The 21,279-nt window shown below is 45.3% G+C and overlaps 1 protein-coding gene across 3 annotated transcripts in view; it reads left to right on the forward strand.

Annotated features, from left to right (window-relative positions):
* Positions 1-21,279, forward strand: part of LCK (LCK proto-oncogene, Src family tyrosine kinase) — a 564,072-nt gene that overhangs the window by 247,854 nt on the left and 294,939 nt on the right. The window contains exon 1 of one of the 3 annotated variants that reach the window (XM_078680720.1): positions 6,340-6,477. The exons of the other annotated variants lie outside the window; for them this stretch is intronic. The gene's annotated coding sequence lies outside the window, so the exon portion shown is untranslated. Of the gene's footprint in view, positions 1-6,339; positions 6,478-21,279 lie in introns of those variants that run through there. 3 annotated transcript variants of the gene reach the window in all.

The raw sequence follows: 21,279 nt of genomic DNA on the forward strand, positions 1-21,279 counted from the left end.
GACTTACTCGTGCCCACAGGGATGTCACCGGATCCTCGGTTATCACTGGGGCAGGATGTTCTTGGCTGCTTGTGAGCTGACAGGTTATGCAATTTCTCAGCAAAGTATCCACTGAGTCCAGGGAACCACACCTTTTCCCTCATTCAAGACTTCATCCGCATGGTCCCTTGGTGTCCCTCGTGGGCTAGGGTGATGGCTCATTCTTGGAGACTTGTAGGAATGACTATTCGGAATCCCCTCAGTATCACTCCATTTGCAGCGGCGCTCAGCTCATCTCGTGTTTCCAGAACTTTCCCAGTTGGTCCCTTTCCGCTACGTTCCATCCGTTCGCACCGTGCAAGCAGTCTTCCCAGGATCCTTTTTGGAGTGAGTTCAGTACTCTCATGAGCATGGCGTCTGTGCCGATTTCTGCTTTGGTTTCCTCCATGGTTAGGGCTCTTGGACAGGCCAATTGGTGCACGTTGTCAATGTATTCTTCTGTCTTCAGCTCCTGATCGCCTCCGTCTCCAACTGCCTCTGGTGGGTGCTGTGACAGAAAGTCTGCAGAGATTTTCACCCCGGGACGATATACAAGTTCCATTTGATAGTGCTGCTGCTGTATCACCCAGCGCTCGATCCTTGGTGGAGGATGTGGTGCAGTGCCTCTGAACAGCAGGATTAGTGGCTGATGGTCCGTCACCACTCAGAAAGAATGCCTGCTGACATACAGGTGAAAATGGTTACAGGCCCACTTGATGGCCAACGCCTCTCACTCGATTTGGGAATATCGGGCTTCTGTTGGCGTGAGGACCTTGCTCGCAAACACGAGTTGAGCCCACTTTCCCAGTTCTGTTTTCTGGGTCAAGAGAGCTCCTAGACCAATGGAGCTAGCATCCACTAGGAGCTCTGTCATCCATGTGGCATCAAAATATGCCATGGTGGTTTTTCCCAAAAGCGCCGCTTTGATCTTCTGGAAGGCGTTTTCTTCACTTTAGCCCCACTTCCAGATGGCATTCTTATATGTCAGGGCACGTAGCGGTTCGGCTAGCTTGGCCAGATTCGGTATGAACCGCCCGCAGTAGGTGGCCATCCTTAGGAAGCTTCGGGTCTCAGACGCGGTCGTCGGTGCAGGGGCTTGTATGGCCTGCGACTGCCGGGGGTCTTCCTTTACTCCGTCCTGGCTGAATACGTATCCGAAGAGTCAATGGATTTTTGAAAGAACAAGCACTTCTCTCTGTGAAGGGTGACTCCGTGCTCGGTGAGGCGCTAAAGCGTGGCTCAGAGATGGCAGTGGTGTTCTTCCATCATTTCCGAGTGTATCAAATGTCGTCGCTGACAGTGAGTACTCCTTGGAGTCCTGATAGAATTTCAGGAACTGCATTCTGGAATATTTCCACCAATGACGAGATCCCAAAATTCTGTCTTTTGTTGCAGCGTATCCCCATATGGGTTGAGAAAGTTCTAATGTACCAGCTCTCCTCGGCTAGCCTCAGCTGGTGGTAGTCGGCATTGAGGTCAAGCTTGGAGAACCAGTGTGACCCATTCAGATCAGCCAGAATGTTGTCAACGGTTAGCATCAGATGCCTCTCACGTTGGCAAGCACATATCAATACATAGCCTGATCTTGCCGGGCTGTTCTGGTTTTTCGGCGATTACCATGGGCAAAACCCAGGGTGTCGGACTGGTGACCTTCTCTATGACTCCGTGCTGTTCCAGATTGTGGAGCTCTTTCTCAACGATTGGTCTGAGGCAGAAGGGTATTCGCCCGTGTCGCAAGGCAACTGGCTTCACCGCCTTCTCAATGTGTAACTGTATCAGGGGACTCTTTGTGCACCCCAGTCCTTTAAATAGTTGTGGGAAGAGTTCTAGGACATTCTCGGATTGTAGATTCTTGACTGCGTAGGCAAATGTGACCAGGCTGAGGTGCTTCCTACCAGGATGTCGGCTTACCTGTCAACCACATGGAAGGTGGTGGTTATCTCGTGGCCTTCTGCTTCACTTGGAGGGTCATCTTTCCCTTGAGCCGTAGTGGCATTTGGCTGCCGTATGTGAGAATTCTGGCATGCAACAGGGACAGTGCGGGTCTTGGATTTAGTCGCTTGTATTGCTGGCACCCCATCACGTTAACGGATGTCCCTGTGTCGATCAGTGCTGTGACCTGTGATCCGGCAATTTCCAGGGTGCACATGGGTTGTGGACGCCTCTTCCTTTTGAGGTCACTGAGGTCACTAGCGAACAAGATGAGATAGCACTCGCCTTCCTGGTCAGTGGATGAGTCTTCTATATAATGTTTGAGCCTCCTTGGTGTCTGGGACGTCTTCTGGTTTTTGGTGTCCTCAAGTGATAGGTATTTTACTGACTTTGACGGTGGCCGTCCATTGGCTCCTCGGTTCCGTGGTCCCCCTCTACATGCCACTGCAAAGTGGCTGGGGGTGCCACACTTCGAGCACGTCCGTCCTTGCACCGGACATTATCTTGTGGGAGCCTCTACTCTGGGAGCGAACTGCATCCGCTCTTTCTGTCTTGACTGTGACTGGTTTTTCCGCTTGTTGAGTTATGGCTATGTCTATTGCTGTTGTCCTGGCGTCAGATAGGTCATGCAACCGGGCCATGATGAGGATATCCTCATGGGTGATTCCTGGTTGTCCCAGGATGAGAGTCCAGAGGTTCTTGTTTCGGCATCCCTGTATTACTTTGGCTCTTACTTCCTTGTTCTGGTCCTCGTCTGTACATGTGCTTGCCAGCTCTCTTAGTCGCACATGGAACACGTCCATTGACTCCCCTTCCCTCTGGCATGCTTGGCGCAGCTTAAATCTTTCATAATCTGGATTCAGTTGGGGGGCAAAATGTGCGTTTAGGGCCCTGACCGCTGCGGTGTAATTGTTGGGCGCCTCAGTGTTTGGAAGGTGAGCGAATAGCTTATATATCTCTTCCCCTGCCAAATGCAACAGCAGGGACCTCTTTATGGCGCCCTCCGTCTCCCCCGTCGCTGTAAAGTAGTTGTCTAACTGACTAACTTTGGATGGATCCAAACTTTGGATGGATCCAAAGTGTCCATCTGGGAGATGCTGTGGCTGGGTCTATCAGCTCGTTGAACGGGGGCAGCGCGTTGATTTGGGAGTGCTGCGACGTGGGTTCTATAGCCGGGGGCCCAGCTTGTTGGGCCGGTGTTAGGTTGTGCGGCACTGCTTCTGCTGCCTGGTCTGTCATCTTTACGGGGCCCTGTGTGCCTCTCACTGTTACTGTCTTGCAGCTGCACCGAAATAGTCAGGCACCTTGAGGTTCTTGGAAAACCTCCTCCTCTTCACATTTGCTTATGTGACCCTATGTATTGGCTGGGGACTTGACATCCCCTCATCAGAAAGTCTCTGGGCATGTGCTGCTCAATTCTCTATGTGCTGTGCCCAGGTATCACCACTGCAGAGCTTGAACACGGTGCAGTGGGAAGTCTCTTCCTTGGGGGCAACTTTGCAGCCTTGGGCCACGTGCGCTTGGACCGTGGAGATCCTGCAATTACTCATGACGCATGAGCTCAGCAGGGGGCGCCATGAGCATGCTTGCATCTAGGCGCCGGCAAAGCGGACTCAGACCGGGCCTACACCGGGAGCGCACAGCTTTGCCAGGCCAAACAGAAGTGCAGGGCCTTGGTAGGGGGAAAGCAGGCGCCGCCGTCGCTGTCTGATTTCCGTGCAGGCGAGTCCAACGTTGCTTGACTCTTCGGGCTCGACCGCGCGGCAGGGGCTAGAGCGATTGTGGCATTTAGTCCTCACGGCAGTCAGTGCGGATGCCATATTTCACAACGATTGGCTGCCGGGAGCAGGTGCCAGACATGCAGGGGCTCTGTTGCTAGGCAGGAACGAAGGATGATCATGCTCACCTTCGTCACCAGTGTGACGCCGTGTGGTACGGGACCATTAACTTAGCTGTGGGGGAGCTAAAGAATTACACCAGCACACAGTATGCTGTTCTGGGCCAGACGTCTCTTGCGACTTCCACCCGTTTATTTATGCTCTCCGGCCACGCCTGGCCACAGATTGTTACAATGTGTATTTTCCCATCTGGGCCAAAGGTCCATAGTCCACGCGACAGTTAGACCGCTACAGCAGTATCATCCTGTCATCACTTTGTATGATGTATGTATATACAGCGACGTCCAACCCGGAGGGCGTTGGAGAAAGATGCTCTGAAAGAGGTTGCATCAACCCAAGAAGAGTCATTCTATGTCTCTTTCGGAGCTTCTTCCTCTGACGTGACACGCAGCTGACAGGAAGTCCCACCTTCCGTGTTGCTGCTCAGAGTCCTCATACAGGAACTTGTGTCTTCCGCACTCCTGCTCTGATACCTCTAACAGGAAGCCCCACAAGCAGGCATTTGACTCTAATGAAGGTTTCTAAACTAAAAATACATATCTCTCCTGAAAGACCAAAAAACCCTTATTGAGGCCAACCCTCGCCAATTAAGTGTAATTCTCTTCATGCCCCTACCTACAGTTTTGCAATTCCGTGCACACCTTTGTGGGTGTCAGTGAGACTTTTTAGACTCCTTGTATTTTTTTCTGTTCTCAACACTCAAGCCCTCCGTGTTTTTTAGGGCTACCTCTGATGGACACCTCTGACACTCTCTCCACACCGATTGGCTGCCATCAGATGCGATGCTAGTGGCTCCTCCTGTGGCAGAGGGTGCGACTGCAGCAGCGGGTTCATACCTGCACCAGACAAGAAGCCGGGCCTCTGGAATTCCTCCAGTGGATGTAGAGATCTTGCAGTAGGGCACGGCCATGGATCTGTGTGGGTCGTGGCCCTGTTTGAAGGGTTAAGAGACACTAGGTGCTGTGTAGTGTGGGCAGGTGCTAGGGAAGATGGCAGAGGCACGTGGCCTTGTCAGTAGGGTCACAGGCATGGCACATGATAACAGTGTGGACTAGGCCCTTATGGTGAGGTGTAGGCATGGCACAGCGTAGGCATGGCACGGAGGGATGGATGACACAGCCTCAGCAATGAGAACGTGGCCCAAGCAAAAGTAGTGTCAGCCGAAGCATGGCACCCAGGGCACATCACTGCCAGAGGGGGTCTTGACATGGACATTGAATGCAGCCATGGAACCGTGGACATGCCTTTAAAAGCTTTACAAAACACCGCTCCAATTGCCAATACTGACTCAATTGCTACATACCTTTGTTTTTGTTCATGATCACTCTATTTAATAACAGTGATCATCATTTATTTATGTCATGCATCAGTCATTGCAAAAATTATTTCAAAGTTACACGTTGCAAAACACAGAAAACAAAATATGAACATATCACAAATGTACATTAAAAAACGTATCTCCCACCCCACAAAGAAATCGAATTACAATCAAAAACATTGGAAAACATCATATCCATTCTCACAACCAAATAAGCCAGTTCTGAATTTGAATGCCTGAGAGGAAATACTCTTTGTCACCATCTACCACTTGAATGTGAGTTCCTCCCTACCGGGCCTCCCAGCCTAGCAGTGCAGAGCTGATTGGGAACCAAGGAATGACTGTTGATATTCAATGCCATCTACTATAGGTTCCACCACTCATTATTATTGTGCACTCAGTGGCTGACGATGTGTCAACGCATTTCGAACCCTTATTATTTCGAGGTTCTCAGGACACAGAACTGACGTCAACTCTCATCCATTACATCAATGGACAGGTTCGAATTTCGGATTGAAGTCTTCCCAATTGTTTTGACCAATATTACTGATGGCAACTTTTTTCTCCATGACCGCACTCAATGTCACTGGTAATGGAATCCTACTTCGTTTATAGACGTCGTCAGTATTTATTTTCTTGCTCCTTAGTAAAACTTTGGCGGCCCATATGCATAGCGGGGCGCCAACCTCATTCGGGCTTGACCATGGACGTTGGGTGCAGTCATGGAATTATGGACATGCCTTTAAAAGCTTCATGCACACTCTCTGCAGCGGTGGCAGAGACCCTTCAGTGAGAGGGGTCCTATGCTTGCAATAGAGATACAGCCCTGGTAATGAGAACATGGCTACAGAGGGGGAGACGGTGTCATAGCAAAGAGCACGCAGCTGGCAGGGGAGCACGTCACTGACATCTGAGAGGCACGACCCTGTGTAGGAAATGCTCTGTTTGTTCGTTGTCTCATTGTGAGTTTGTGGTCACACAGTTGCCGTGCGCACAGTGGTGAGCGCGCTCACAGAGGCGGGGAGGGTAGGGCAGGAAACCAGGGGAGAAAGAGTGCGAGTGATGTACAGACAGAAAGAGACCAAGTCAAAAACGAGTCGCAGCCAAGCTCTGAATGCCTCTCCGTGGCTTCAAACCTTGGAGAAAGGGCCAGGACCTGGTTGTCCAGACGTGGCTGAAGAAGCTCCTCGAGCCTGTGGACCACCGGTGAAGGAGAAGGCTGAATCCTCTAGTGTGACAGCGGAAGGATTCACCGCTCTCTTCCATGAACAGCTGCAATAAGAAAGTGCCCTCTCATCAACGCAGACACAGGTAAGCTGGATAGAAGTCGCGAAGGTCAACCATCTCCAACAGTGGTCCTTGAAAGGTATCCCTGTTTTGAGGCTTTTTATTATGTCAATTCAATAAGGGCAGTGCCAATGAGGCCCTGGGCATCAGCTCTAGGGGCTACACAGGCCTTTCTTCAGACTACCAAGGTCCTTTCAACTGAGGCCTTCTTGGTATCACATCTATCATCTTACGATGTTATCCTTTTGATTTGTATGCAATGTTAAAGAAGAATATCTTGACATTTTGTAAAACTTGGTCCATATTGAATGAACAGTCGATTCTTTCATGAGAGTGTATTTGCCCAGTTAGGTAGGTCTCATATTGTTTTATTCTAGTTGTCCCTTTTCAATGTTTTGGTTATCCAACGTATTCGATGGGTTGTTAAGGTACATTGTCAATGGTTATTGGATAAATTAATGAATATTTGGATTGTGAAAAAATTTATATTTAATTTAAAAATGGGTGTCATAATGAAGTGTGCCAGATACATCATTTGTAATTTTAGATTACTATCCATTGTTTCTTCTCTTGGATCCTTCTGTTTCTTGGTCCCTTCCTCTTAACTTTTTGGTTGCTCTAATAAGTCCTCTATGAAGCATGCGGTATTGCTTTAAGATAGCGTCTCGACTAAGTGATGTCAGACACTCTGCTACAATCTTTGTAATTGTAGCCATGGTATTTTGATATATGTTCTTCTCACATTGGAGACAGACATATTGGTTCCCTTAGCACGATGATCATGTTGTTTTGAGACATTCATCCATCATTAGACGCGAATATTGTTTTTGATCCTGTCAGCTTTGCAGTCTTCCCATCGGTGAGAGCAAGCATGTGCTTTTGAACCATGTTGGTCCAGTATATTTTTAAGCAAAATATTCTCTCTTGGTGTTTTGGCCATGTTGTTTTTGCCTCATATTCACCCCGCAGCACGTCAGGTCTTATTGTTTGGTGCTAACACTAAAATGGATGGTATATTGAATACAAACATTTAGTTTAGTTAATATCTTGGTATTACAGCCAGGCTCTCTTGAAAGAGTGATTCAGCACTGAGCCAATTCAACAGTCTGTCCGGGCACTGACCGATGCATGGCCAGAACAGCTCAAAGCAGACCCAGGAGATGTCCTTCGGACCTCAGGCTTTTTTTCTGAGTCTAGACGCGGACTAGTCTGTAGGAAAATTGGAAGATTCTTCATCCAGGTTGTTGACTTTGAAAAGCTAGCCTGCTTGCCACCATAACGTGCAATATTTGCAAATGGATACTAGTAGCAAAAGGTGTTGAGGGTGATAGTTCAAGACAGAGTATCATCCTAAGAACTTCTCAAGCCATTGGCAACCTTATTCTCAATTTCATATCTTGGGGGCTGCAGTGGACTATCTAAGGAAGACGTGAAGTACAGGAATCCAGGATCGGTGGAGCTCATAGCAACCAGTGCTCCTGGTTAGAAACCCCCCAAAAAACCATCCTTTTGGTATTAAGTGTAAAAATATTTAGTTGCAGCATTGTCCATACATTGTCTCTGAATGGGCCTAATGTAGACACCTAGGGTCAGATTTATCAAGGCACTAAATTGGATAAACCTTTTTATTTCTCTAACTGCACTGCACAGCACACATCCAAAGTGTGAAAGGTGTTAAACTTTGACTATGCATAGGATTTTGTACTGGATTGGTAACTTTCTTGTGCAAAATCTATGCTTGACATCACACTAACAGGCCTTCGCACTGTGGTACAAAGATGTGTGAGAGGCACTTGGCAGCCTGTTCGTGTTCCAGCACAAGGAAAGAGTGCAATGGCAGACCATAGTTATAAATATAGGTCTGGATTGTGCTTTCCCCCAAGCACTATGTTGTTCTATAATTAGTAAATCTCCCCCCAAATGTCTTAGGAACATATGCACAAGATCCTCCATTCAGACCCAAATATTCTCTATTGGTATGCACAATATGCCTCAGTAGACCCAAATATCTCGCTTTATCCACAATATCCTCAATTTAGACCGAAACATCTTCTATTGGTATGCACAGTATCCTTCAGTAGGCCCAAATATCTCGTTGTATCCGCAATATCCTCAATTTAGACGCAAACCTCTTCTATTGGTTTGCATAGTATCCCTCTGGAGACCCACATTTCTTGTATCCACAATATCTTCAATTTATACCCAAACATCTTCTATTGGTATGCACAGTATCCCTCAGTAGACCCAAATATCTTGTATCCGCAATATCCTCAATTTAGACCCAAACATCTTCTATTGGTGTGCACAGTATCCCTCAGTAGACCCAAATATCTTGTTGTATCCGCAATATCCTCAATTTAGACCCGAACATCTTCTATTGGTATGCACAGTATCCCTCAATAGACCCAAATATCTTGTATAAGCAATATCCTCAATTCAGACCCAAACATCTTCTATTGATATGCACAGTATCCCTCAGTAGACCCAAATATCTCATTTTATCCAGAATATCCTAAATTTAGAAGCAAATATCCGGTATTAGTGTGTACCATATTCTCCGGTTTCTCTCACATTTAGACTCAAATATCTCTTGTTGTTATGCACAATATTATTCATTCAGACCCACAAATCCTTCGTTAGTATGCAGAGTAGCCTTTGATTTAAGCTTCACTTGTTTAACACCCTTGGCAGTCTCCATGTAAGTTTGGTTGGTTGTGATATATTTTTTCCAATTCTCTGTTTCAATAAGTAATTGATAACGGCGAACAATTTGAGTAAAAACAAAGACATATTTACTTAAAATGCAGGATAAATCATAATTGGGGAAAGTATCTGGAGTCTGACTAAGTGGCATTTAACAGAAATATTTAAAAAACAATAAGGCCTAATGGGTAAAAGAAAGGCACATTTTGGGTCTAAAAAGAGGGGTATTTTGAATTCAAATAACAGATAAACTAGCTAAATCAACCCAAGAAAACTCAAAAACTCCCTTAAGCTGTGAGGAATTCTCTACATTCTTCTCTGAGAAAACAAAATCGCTAGAGGGAGAGCTCTCAAATGCCGCGGCTATCCTCCCGACCCAAACTTTGCCGAGGAGCGAGGCCGGTGTGACAACAGAGAGTGATAAAACAAAGAATGAAGCAAACTGGGACACATTTGAATTATATGACCAGGTCAAGATCGCCAAAACACTGTCAGAAATCAGACCAAACAACCACTATCAAGACCCTTTACCTGCAAAATGTGTAAGAGAAATCAGCCACATTGTGGTTCCAATCTGGACCAAAATAATAAACGCTTCACTTACGCAAGGGATCCTCCCTGACTGCCTAAAAACAGGACAAGTAGCGCCAATAATCAAAAAACCGACAGCGGACGCATCAGATCCGAATAACTATCGACCAGTAACCAACATCCCTTTACTGGCCAAACTAATTGAGAAATGCGTGCAGAGCCAATTGAAGCAACACATCACCAAGTTCTCCCTACTAGACGAATGCCAATCAGGGTTCAGAGCAGGGCACAGCACAGAAACAGCGATCCTGCATATTGTTGATGACGCGCTACAAGCCCTAGATCAAAATCAAGCATGCCTATTGATTCTCCTAGATCTGTCATCTGCTTTTGACACAGTAAACCACGAAACACTATTGTCCAGGCTACAGGACAGGATGGGATTGGCCGGTAATGTGCTGAGATGGTTCAAAACGTTCCTAAGCAACAGAACCCAACGATTCCGGGTTAACCAAGCGATTTCAACCCCTTGTCCTAATGCAATTGGGGTCCCGCAAGGCTCAACACTATCCCCAGATCTATTCAACTTATATGTCGAACCTCTTACAGACATTCTTCGGAAATCAACGATATCCTACCACATGTATGCTGACGACACGCAAATATACTTAAAGATCGCCTCCCTTGATGACATAGATCTAATGAATAAGACACTAAAGATGGCTATGCAATGGTTAACGATGAATCATCTGAAATTAAACGCCCAGAAAACAGAATTCATGCTAATTGCACCCCCAAGGAGCCACCCGGAAGTAAAGGAATGGACCAAATTGGTGACTGCGCTTAACTGCACACCAACCCTAGTCAACTCAGCGAAATCATTAGGAATCATATTAGATGAGAACCTCGACATGAAAGCCCACATTAATTCAATGGCGAAAAGTGCCCGCTTCCATCTGAGCTACTTAAGAAAATTAAAACCATTCATCTCAGAGGCAGACTTGAAATTGGCTATACAGTCCCTAGTCATATCCAGGATCGAATATGGTTGCTCTACACTAACTGGTCTACCTAAAACATCTACAGCACCGCTAAAAGCCTGTCTCAACGCTGCGGCAAGACTTATCACGGGATCGAGGAAATTTGATCATATATCTCCTCACCTGAAAGCACTAAACTGGTTACCTTATGAGGCCAGAATACAAATGAAGACAGCATGTATTACTCACAAAGCGGTGCACTATAACACGCCAGGATACCTAAGCAAGAAAATAAAGCTATCGGGAGGAAACAGACCAACGAGAAGCGCCAAGGAGCTGCTGCTGAGGCCGGCCTTTTTTCGAAAGAAAAAGACCTATGATCGAGCATTCACTGAAGCTGCCCCCAGAGTTTGGAACTCACTCCCTCCAAGCATTAGGAAGATCCAAAATATTGCAACATTCAAACGGGAATTGAAAAGCCATATGATGAGTAAATACCTGGCATAGGGAAGCCGACGGATCGCTGATAAGAACTACTACATCAGCTAAAGAGTGGTCCCTCTTCATGAATACCAACATCGTCAAGGGACTGACTCCACTCACAAGCCTCGGCTGTACCCTGATCGATACCACAGTCCTGTGTGAACCAATTGCTGTTTACATAGCCAAACTATATAACCTCTACCTCACCTTATCTATTGATATGGATCGCGTTATAAGCTAGGCCTTTATCACCTTCTATTACTAATTACTCATATGTTTTGGAATATACCTATTTAGGCACCCTTATAGCCACAGCTTCTTTCACCTTATATCTGTTGGTTTTTAGAATTGATATTTGAGAATTGATATTTGACTGCCAATATGTAACCTACATTGATGTTATGTGATGTAATGTGCTGAGATGGTTCAATTCGTTCCTAAGCAACAGAACTCAATGATTCCGGGTTAATCAAGGAATCGCAATAGGTTGTTTTTCATAGCCAAACTATATAACCTCTACCTCACCTTATCTACTGATATGGATTGTGTTATAAGCTAGGCCTTCTCACCTTTTATTACTAATTGCACATCTGTTTGGAATATATTTATTTAGGCATCCCTTATAGCCACAGCTTCTTCTACCTTATATCTGTGGCTGTTAGAATTGATATCTGACTGTCAATGTGTAACCTACCGCGATGTAATGTGATGTAGTGTGCTGAGATGGTTAATCCATTCCTAAGCAACAGTACTCAACGAGTCCGGGTTAACCAAGCAATCTCAACCCCTTGTCCTCATGCAATTGGGGTCTCACAAGGCCCACCTTATCTACTGATATGGATCGTGTTATGAACTAGGCCTTTCTCACCTTTTATTACTAACTGCACATGTGTTTGGAATATATTTATTTAGGCACCCCTTATAGCCATAGCGCATTTTACCTTATATCTGTTTGTTTTTAGATTTGATATTGGACTGTCAATGTGTAACCTACCTTGATGTTAAGCGCTCTGATACCCACGGGTCTTGTTCGCGCTATACAAAACTCTATAATAAAAAAATAAATAAATAATAAATAAATAAAAATATTATGCATCCAAATAAGGAACATTTTACATCTAGAGAATATGTCCATTTTATGTAGCAAACCCAAAATGATGGAGGAAACAGATTTTTCACAATTTATTATTATGTAATCACGAAGGTGGCAAACAGGGTTGACTGCGCTTTCCACAGTTCTACAGTTTCCAGGTATCAAAAGTTTGAAAGATTGGAGTAAATTGGAAAAAATATCATTTTGTTCCATTTTAACACAGAGTTTACGCCAAAAAACAATAATGCAACATGGCCCTGAATATTATTTTAACTGTTCTCCATATTTCTTATTGCAAGTCGACGATATATGTTCGTTTTTTCTGATTTTTAAAGGAGAATATAAAAACTCATTCGTTAACGTTGTACGTGATATGTTTCAGAAGAAATGTCATTAGGCTTCGGCATTTAAAAAAAAATGTTTCCATTGCACGCGGTTTATTCAGACGCTGATAGTTTTGTGATTTTCCACTCTGACGTACTTCCACATTGTGGCCACATTCAGCTTGCATCTTTGCTTTTCTGCCTAATGCATTTTTGTTTTTTTTTCAGTATTTGTGTAAAAAGCAAGTTCTGCAACAAAGCGTATTTCAGTTATTAGAACAAAAAAGGTCTTCTGCATGCGGCCCCTGTGCTGGGCACTGCTGCGTGTTGCTCTTGTGTTACACTCCCAGTGCCGGGGCGCTCAGCACAGGCCGCTCCTGTGTAAACAGTAGTGCCACAGAGAGGAGTTTGTGACTTCGGGGTTACACATGTAGGATCTTAGCGCCCAGTGTGCAGGGCTCTAAATGATGTTCGAGGGGGGATATTCGACTCCTTAATTGTTGAACTTATAAGCATAATAATGTTTAGACCGTGAGCATGTGGTAATCTGAATTGCTGGCATAAGTATTGTTCTTTAACTTTTTATTACTGTGTGGAACTCTATGCCGCAACAGTATGCGGTGAACATTTGCTCGGCCTTGAGTTTCACAGTGGTCTGTGCTGCATACATACCCTATGCCCCAATAGATTACCCTGAATCCCATGTCCCCGTCGTTACTCTATGAGGTGGGCTCTGCCCTCGAAAGGTGTATACCTTGCTAGTCCTATTTTTCTGTCTACTCTATGGACATAAGTGGCCTCATTTATGAAAAATGAGGCATCGCTGCGTGAAAGCAGCGATGCGTCACTTCTCAGTGCACACTCCTTGCGACATACCTGATGAATCATATTTACAGTATGACGCATCATGGCGCAAGGAGTTACAGATACGTCAGTATTTCTGACGTATCTGTATGGCGCAAAAGTGACGCATTGCTGCAGTGTGTCACAAAAGTGACGCAACTCCAGCAATGTGTCCTTTCACATGGGGCAAACCCCATGTGAAAGGGCCTGCGTCAGATTTTGATTTTGATTTTGACGCAACAGCATCCTAGAAGTGACGCAGTGAAATCTCATAGATTTCACTGCGTCACTTCTACGAGGCTTTTTGCGGAGGAACGCCCCCCTGCATACATTATACCTGACGCAGGTATAATGTAGCGCAGGGGTTTACAAAGTGACGCATCTGCTTAGATGCGTCACTTTGTAAATAGAGCGCAGCAGAAGGCAGATTTTACGCTGCTGATGCGTCACAAAAAGTGACGCATCAGAAGAGCAAAACTGACGCAAGGCCTCATAAATGAGGCCCAAGGTTCCTCCCTCCAACTCCCTATCCTGTGAGTAACAAGAAGACCAAAATCATGGTGCAAAAACTAATGTTCGTGGGAGGGAAGTGAAGGGCTTTGACTGGAAGAAGGGGCCTGATTTGGGGTAATGAAGAATACCGTAAAGCTGTTTTAGGCCAAGTCTTCCCGGCAATATCTTTTAGGAGTCAGGGCCCCCATGTCTAAAATTTCTTTAAGTTGAGATTTAGCATCTGTGAAAACCACTTTAACACAAAGGTGTTAGCTGACAACTAATTTTCGCAACATCGAAACAACATTTGCATTGTTTTGTAAAGTTCAGATTTGTGAGCCACTGAACTCATGCAACACCCTTCGATGGGAAACTTTCTTTTGAGGGAAAACCAAAAAAAGGTCATTGCAAGCACCCACCACCTTCCAGGACCACACCTAATACATTGCAGCCAGATCCAGCGAACAAGCAGAATGTTGGCAGACCTGGCAACCACATCATTCTCGTAGCAAAGTCTTTACTCTGAAGATACAACTCAATCAAATGAAATTCTCACTGCCATATATGTTTATTTTATATTATCACGTGAAAGTAGTTTAGATACCATGGGCCCTGGTGCAGGCAACGGAAACGCCTCCTTGACTAGAGCTTGGATAGGAATACACAGCAACTATCAGGGTTTAATGGACCGAATCTACATTAAGGCTGTGCAGGCAACTTCTTGACAGCACTATCACAAATGAACAGGAAGTGGTACAAAACTGCGAAAGATGGCCTAAAAACACCTTTTTATCTTGGGAAATACCATGACAAATGGTCAAATGTAATTTTGCCTCAGGCTCTGAAAATGCCTGCATCACAGCAGATTTACAGAGTCCAAACAAACTGCTGTTAGCTAAAATGCCAGGACTCACAGAGATCAGACTCTCACTGAGACCTCTTGACAACAAAGTACAAGGACACTAGGTCATCAGTATTTAAATATCACATGTATGCCCTGAGTAAGACCTCATAGCGCTCTGTTTTTTTACCACTGATTTTAATTTGATGGTTCCTTTTTGTCTGGTTATCAGGGTGTTCCTCTGCCTTTTAGAAAGATTCTCAGCAAAGAAAGCACCACACAGACCAGTCGACAGAGGTGACTCCAGAATTGTACCTTTTGATCAGACCCATAATTTGTATAATTGAAGTGACTCAGTGGCTGCAGTCTGAAAGGACCAGTGCGGGGTTAAGTTTCTGGATATTACATTCTGAGTCGTTAATATTCCTTTTCCCTTCTGGTGGTGTTTAAAACCTACCAAGTTTCATGAACCGTTCCCTGTTTCAAATAGGTGTACAGTCCGTGGAACGGTCACATGTCCTACTTGTGTGTGTGTTTAAGTGTGCAAGAATGTTTGCTTGTCCTGACAGTGTGAACTCCTGTTGAGTGATAATATGTGTACGAGTGTCGTGCTGTGAGGCAAAACACAATTTTGTGTTTGGCAGTGGTAAAAAAACAGAAGTATAGCGAGGATGGGAGAATAAGGAAATTATTCTGCAGAAAAATGTTTAAACGTAACCTACGAGTAGCTTCAAATGTCTAGACAGCAGTGCGATGGACCGATGTGAAAGGCACTAGCAAGGAAGGCAAAGGGCAGGGTAGAAGCACTGCTCTACCTGCCAAGCAGTATACGGGCCTCATTTATGAAAAGTGACGCATCGCTGCGTGAAAACAACGATGCGTCACTTTTCACTGCGCCCTCCTTGCGACACCAATGATGCTTCATATTTACAGTATGACGCATCATGGCGCAAGGAGTTACAGATACGTCAGTATTTCTGACGTATCTGTATGGAGCAAAAGTGACGCATTGCTGGAGTGTGTCACAAAAGTGACGTAACTCCAGCAATGGCCTGCGTCAGTCTTACGCCTGCTGTGAGGCAGGCGTAAGAAATTGACGCACAAATGAGGCCCTATGTTTTTAAGTTTCATTTTGTATGGAAGTGCAATTTGCGGTCATTTCTTGCCTTTATGCTTCTGTGTCTCGGATTAGAGGAACATCAAAGGTGACGCTTCCACATAGTTATTGGTTACTCTGACTGCTACCTCCAATCAGAGAGAGTCCTGTTTGCGATGGCCACGATTCTCAAGAATAAATGCCTGTAAACATGCTTCAGATGGTGGAATGAATGAGGCAAAGGGGAAATCTTTCTGTGGAGCTTGTGCCCCCCAGAGGTATCCCCCCCCCGGGGGCACGCCCCACAGTTTGAAGACCTCTGCAGTATAACAAGCAAGAGTAGACTCATTTCGTGGTAGTTGGATTTCTTCTGCAACCTATCTAAAACAACCCTGATGCCCTAATCCCAATCTTTCAAGCTCCAAGCCTTCAGGCTGAGCTGTTGTACCTGGCTCAGAGATAGCTCTGGGAATTGGAGAGGAGCTGGACTGATTGAGAATTTGAAGGAGGGGAAAGGGGGGGTCAAAAGATAGAGATTGGACTGGGACGAAGAGGACCTATGAGGAGGTATTATACAAAACTGGTCTGTAGCCTTAAGATGTGAAATTTCGTTCCCTAGACAATCTATTTTCATTAAGAGCAAAATAGGTAATGAAAGTCCCTACCCTGAAACTACTCGCTGAAATATACATGTGCGAAATAGCTAATATTGACTGTTTTTGGAGGTGAAATCATCCAGCACTGCACTGTATCTTGAGGCTCTAATTATTGATGGAACTATTCCTGCACAGGAACACTTCCAAGACCACTACTGGGGAACAGTGCCATGGTGTTGAAAAAGGCAGCTATATTGGCTGTCTGGGCTTCTTTGGGTAAGAGGTGGTATTTTAAACATCGCAGAAATATTGACTCCACATTTAGCCAAGCTGTAGGAGTCGTCGTGTTACTTTTCACAACAACTTTCAGAAGCTTTCTAGTCTAGGGGGTCTAAGTCACTTTCAAACTGCAAATTCCAATACACTCTGGCCGTTGCGGGAACCGGGCAATTCCCCGGTGCGCCGCAATGGTGGGGGCTGGTTTTGGGCCCTTGGGGGCCGTTTTTGGTACAGGGCCGTTTCCCTGTAACAAAATCAGCCGAAAACCACCCCTGGCAACGAGCGCGGTCGCACCCCCAACCCCCCTCCCTCCCCCCCTCCCCCGGGGTGGGGGGCCGGCAGAGCACTTTGCCAGGGCCGGTTTTGGTTCTCAGTCTGGCCCTGCTGCAAGGGTTCACAGCCAAGCGCAAAGAAAAAAGTTCATCCAGGTCCACTGAAACATACTCCCAAGACAATCTGCAGAGATTGTGTTAATGGGTGGTGGAGGGCTGGAAAAGGAACGCAGAGGGGTTTAAAGAATTGGGTCACGGTAGGAGCAGTGGAAGCTCTTTAAATGGGGCCGGAGTTGGCTTTCTCAGAAAGGTTTGCCCTTGAGGCATTGAGAGGTTGCCTTGGTTGGGAGCTCAGAACAGCAGAAGTGCCATCAGCACACAGTAGAATGTAAGAATTACCTCATTAAACAGGGGTTGGAAGTAATGTTTAACCCGTTTCGTGCTCCTGTCAGCCAACGGCGGACGTGAGCACTCCCTCCCTGATGTTGCGAACTTCCGTTGGCCGACGCAGCCCCGCCCACCCTTTAGAATGCCTGCACCGGTTAAAGCAGGGGTCTCCAATCTTTTAAGTAATTATGTTCAATGAAAATCATCCCGAGCTACTAATATTATTAGAGTTGTAATAGTGACCACAACAGACAAGACTATATTAATAGCCACCGCTTGCAAGGTTACTAGCACAGATCACCTCAGTCTATCAGGCACAGTTGACAACAGTTACATAAAAATGTTTTGTCAATGTGAAATGCCTCTACATGGGTAATAAATAACAGCAATAGCTGCAATGCCCCAGCACTGAATTAATAATGTTAATAATAAGTCTCCCCAATATATATCTTTCACATATCAGGTTTAAATATATTTAGGAAATTTATTAATTCTTCTCCAAACAAAAGCTTATGAGATCTACAAATACACACGTTTTTGTTTCGAATAAGCATTCAATTTTGAAATACATATATTAATTCGGTGAAGTAAATTCTTCTAATTTAGTAGGAAGAGCTGCACGGGGAGAGATGCTTACAGGAAGCTGAAGAGCCGCTCGTTGAATAAGCCTAGTTTTAAGGCATCAAGCTCACTTCCTTCTGCCAATGAGTAACATATTTTCAGGAAAGGAAAGTCAGGATGGCAGTGAAGCTCGATTCAATGAATACACATTTCATTGTGCGTGTTTATTTTCAAATGCTGCTAATCTGGCCAATGTAAGGGCTACTGAAGGGAAGCATTTAACATGTATCCCTCATGTGATGGAGGAATGTGACATCCCCTTTGATTCCACTGCGCCTGGACCTGGGGTGAGATCCATCGCAGCGGAAATTGGCTAAGGCCTTTACTCTTTTGGCGGCACCTCTGGGTGACACCAGAACTTACAGAGTATAGATCCGAGCTCTTAGAAATTCTGGGACTCCCCGGCTCAGGAAAGCTGCCATGGCTCACACACATTAGGGAAGGCCTTTGTGCAATTGGGCTAAATGACCTCTGGGACAATTCCGACACAGCATGCTTGAGAACTTTACGTAAACAGCTAAGTTCTAGTTATTGGGGTGGGAAATTAGCTATACTCCATGAAGCATCAACCCTTCGTTCTCACACAATGCATTTTCTGGACATAAATGACACGTACAAGCTGGAGTCATGCCTGGCGAAATTTGTCCGGTACTAGGCAGGACCTCTATGTGCAGTTTCAGCACAATTGCCTTCCTTTTCGTGCCTTTACCCACAAATGGACGAGTGGTACCCCAGTGGGGTGTCAGGCTTGTAACATGGGCGAGGAAACCGAACTCCATGTTTTTTTTTGTGCCTAGGTTACCACTTGATAAGACGCAGATGGTTGGTCCAGTTGTGTAGAAATCTCGGCACTATACACTGCATGGAAGAACATAGGCCCAGATGTAGGTAATAGCAATTTACAGAATGGTAAATACCGAATTTTACCGATTCGGTATTTACAATTCGGTAATTGCAATGTAGGTAAATAATTCGGTAAAAATACTGAATCTGTAAGATTCGGTAATTACCGATTCGGTAATTACCGAATCGGTATTTGCCATTAATTCCTATGGGCCTTGAAGCCCATAGGATTCAATAGCAAATACCGATTCGGTAATTACCGAATCGGTAAAATTACCGAATTTACAAGGGGGACAGGGTGTCACTTTGACACCCTGTTGCACCCCTGTTTCTGGCTTGTGTGCCATGTGACACACAGACATGCCCTTAGGGCATGTCTGTGTGCCACATGGCACAGGTGTACATGCACAGATATGCATGTACACTGGAATTCGTTATTTACCATGGAATATTATTCCATGGTAAATAACGATTCGGTAAGGGCCTGTGGCACTGATTATAGTGCCACCTACATATTGATTTACAGAATCGGTATATTTACAGATTCTGTATTTTACCGATTCTGTAAATTTACCGAATCGGTAAATATACCGATTCTGTAAATAAAATGCCCCCTACATCTCCATTTGCAAATACCGGTCGGTAACGGCCGAAATCGGCCGTTACCGACCGGTATTTGCCGACCTACATCTGGCCCATAGACTCTTACAAAATGAAACACTGAAACTCATATTGTCTATGCGGTCTGGCATTTCGTAAGTTCAGTTATATTGAGCTGTTATGTTTGTACTAGTTGATTCAATGCTCATTAGATTCCCCATGTTAGACTAATGTTCTGATTTGTTACCTTTGCCTCAAATTGTAAAGCGCTCTGATGTCCTTCGGGATAAAGTTCGCGCTATATAAAACTTTATAAATATAGGTGTATGAGTATGAGAAAGTGTGCCTTTGCCATGCTTGGTAGACATCATTAAAGCACTTCCCACCTGAGGCCCCACACAGTACCTCGAGTACTGTAAGCTGAGAGCTGGGCAGACAGCCAACCCAGCCTGCACCTCTGTATGCAGCACAACCCTACCTCTGCTAGACTCCAGCAGCTGTGCACCTGTGACTGGGGTACTCCGTACTGTCCACAGGAGATCAAGACCCATACCTACCTGAGAGGAAGTGGAGGTGAGAGGCGGATCTGCCATCCACCTCAGCCACTCTACCAGCACCATACATGCCAACTGTTTAGAAGAGGAAAGTGGGAAATAAAAAAAAAAGAATCAGGAGAATGTATTTCCATCATTGACTTCTATTGAAGCAGAGGCAATTTCAGACGAGAAACAGCTAAAATAAAGCCATTTTTGGCATCTAAAATCAGGAGTCTCCAGCCTGAATCTGGTCCATTGCCATGTATGCAACTTAATAAAGCCGAATGTTAGATCTAACCATTGAAGCCTGGCCGGGTCCGGAAGCCTAGCGCCCCACATCTAATTCCCTGTGAATAGGGCATCGGGCACAATCATTTTGTGTGCCAAGTTAATACTGGTTTTCTACTTAGACTCTGCCAAGTCTTGGAATGGTTGCACAGGAGAACTGCATTTGCCTATCGAGTCTGGAGAGCTCTCTTCTGGTACCTGCTTTTTGTTGGGGACCTGAACTTGCCTGGATTGAGCTCTTCTGTCCCACTCTTAGAAACGAGGCCCTCTCGTGACTGCAGTTTGAGAAAGGTCTATGGGGTACTCCACGACCCGCGTATTGGAGACCAGAAAAATATGGTTGGGTTCCTGAAGAAGCTCACTGCTTCACTGAAAAGAGTTTGTGGGACCATGTGGAACTGCAGGGAGGAGGGTAGGAGGCATTGGAATAGGAGGTAGATAGATCATCTGCTGCTTGCATACCGGGCAAATTTTGAAGACTACCCCTGGATTCAGCCAGGTCAAGCTCCTCTGTACCAGGAATCCTGTTAATCTCCTTATGGAGGCCTGGAAGGACAGGCACAAGACCAGAGGAGTAACATAATTCCTTGTCTACTATCCACCACGAAAGGCTTGGAGGCACATGGTCCTGGGACAGAACGCATGGCTTACACCAGGTACCGTCAGCAAAGAGGATCAGACGCGGAGCCTCGTCCCTCTCTGCATGAAGGAATGAAGGTATGGATTAATGTTCTTTAGAAGGAAAGCGTGTTATATGTATAGCGTCAGCACTTATAATTAATTTGGCCAATGGTGGTAATATGACTATAACCTCTGTACCAAATATGTCACCCTTGCAATTTTTTGTTGCTCGGATTACTAAACCCATGTGATGATGCATTTAATGTGATGCATCCACAGACCCATTTATCGATATGACTTTATCCAGATGGTCTGTCACAATGATGGACGTCAGAACTATGTGCAACTTATCCTGGTTAATAATTAAATATGTTCCCCATTGATTGCGAATTTTTCCG

Source organism: Lissotriton helveticus, chromosome 3_1, assembly GCF_964261635.1.
Source record: "Lissotriton helveticus chromosome 3_1, aLisHel1.1, whole genome shotgun sequence".
Lineage (NCBI taxonomy): Eukaryota > Metazoa > Chordata > Amphibia > Caudata > Salamandridae > Lissotriton > Lissotriton helveticus.